This window comes from Suricata suricatta, chromosome 7 (assembly GCF_006229205.1).
Source record: "Suricata suricatta isolate VVHF042 chromosome 7, meerkat_22Aug2017_6uvM2_HiC, whole genome shotgun sequence".
NCBI lineage: Eukaryota > Metazoa > Chordata > Mammalia > Carnivora > Herpestidae > Suricata > Suricata suricatta.
Window position 1 is genome coordinate 100,242,207 of NC_043706.1, and position 1,274 is coordinate 100,243,480.

Genomic DNA, 1,274 nt, shown 5'->3' on the forward strand with positions numbered 1-1,274 from the left:
GTATGTAAGAATAATGTTAGATTTATTTCACTACAGAAATTTACGAAAGACATATAAGGTTTTATTTTGATATTGAGGTAAAATTATTTTTCAAAATATTATCCAAGTTATACATTTCATAAAATTGAAAGAGAAAAAGTAAGGAGAAGTTTAAAAGTATGTACATTCCATTAGTTAAAAACTACGTGGAAACAGTGGAGTAGTATGTGTGAGACCACAGCAAGTTGTTTCTGAAATACTTGGAAATAGGTTTCTCTGAGAGTTAAATCCCAAAATAGATCCGAGAAGGAAACGTGCAGCTCTGTTACGATACGTTAGTGCTCTCAGGGCATCAGAGTTTGCCTGAAACCCAGTGGGAGGCCTAAAAATGTGGGAACTTGGTTTTCAGTGGAAGAACGCACAAGAAAGAATTGCTAACTTCTACAGTGTCTATACGTTTTCCAAGGAAGAGGATTTGACGTCAAGGGCATTCTCTTGTTTGGTCTGCAGGACTGCTTTAGCCCTTCATGGATGTGGGCGCATCCAGTTCTACCATTTAACTGACTGCTGGGCCCCTCCGTTGGCTTGGGCAAACTGGAACAGGTACCCTTAAACTGAACTTGGTGGGGTTGCTGGCAGGAGCTGTGGGGCATGTATATTTTACTCTTCTTTCCTAAATATCATTACAACTCAATTTAAAATTTTTTGTTCTTTATGATATCTTAAGAGCATCTGTGACACATGCAACACAGCCTCTTTTTTAAGTGAGTTATGGTGGTGATCTTGACTGGTTGAGTTACTCCAAGCCCAGGGTCTCACCCAGCAATTATCTAATACTTTTACTCTCTGTGTACATTTCTGATGAAACCAGAAAATATTTCCCAGTCTGCTTGATAGTTGTATTTCCTGTGAATGAATGCACTGACATTCTGGTTTTGTATATGTTGGGGAAGGAGGGTTTTAGTTTCATTACCATCAGATAGCACATCCCAGGGTGATCACCTGGGGTACTGATGACCTGGCCTGAGCCAGCAGCAGACCCTAGAGGTTAGGGTCTTATCAGCTCAGGCAGTGGCAGCAGATGCCCCCCAAGTACTCACACACCTCTTCAATCATACAGATTTGTTACTAGGACTCACTCCCCAGCCAGAGATTTTATTTTCTAGCCCCTATTATATACTAGGCCTTTTGAAAGAATACAGTAAGAAGCAGTCACCTTTTATGCACCATTCAGAATTACAGGTCTTGGGAGGCACTCAAACTCAGATAATCATTCATTTAATCATTATTTTTTT

At 40.0% G+C, this 1,274-nt stretch overlaps 1 protein-coding gene across 3 annotated transcripts in view; it reads left to right on the forward strand.

Moving 5' to 3' along the window:
• DSE (dermatan sulfate epimerase) overlaps window positions 1–1,274 on the forward strand; it is a 71,569-nt gene that overhangs the window by 13,501 nt on the left and 56,794 nt on the right. The window contains exon 1 of one of the 3 annotated variants that reach the window (XM_029945585.1): window positions 498–582. The exons of the other annotated variants lie outside the window; for them this stretch is intronic. The gene's annotated coding sequence lies outside the window, so the exon portion shown is untranslated. Of the gene's footprint in view, window positions 1–497; window positions 583–1,274 lie in introns of those variants that run through there. 3 annotated transcript variants of the gene reach the window in all.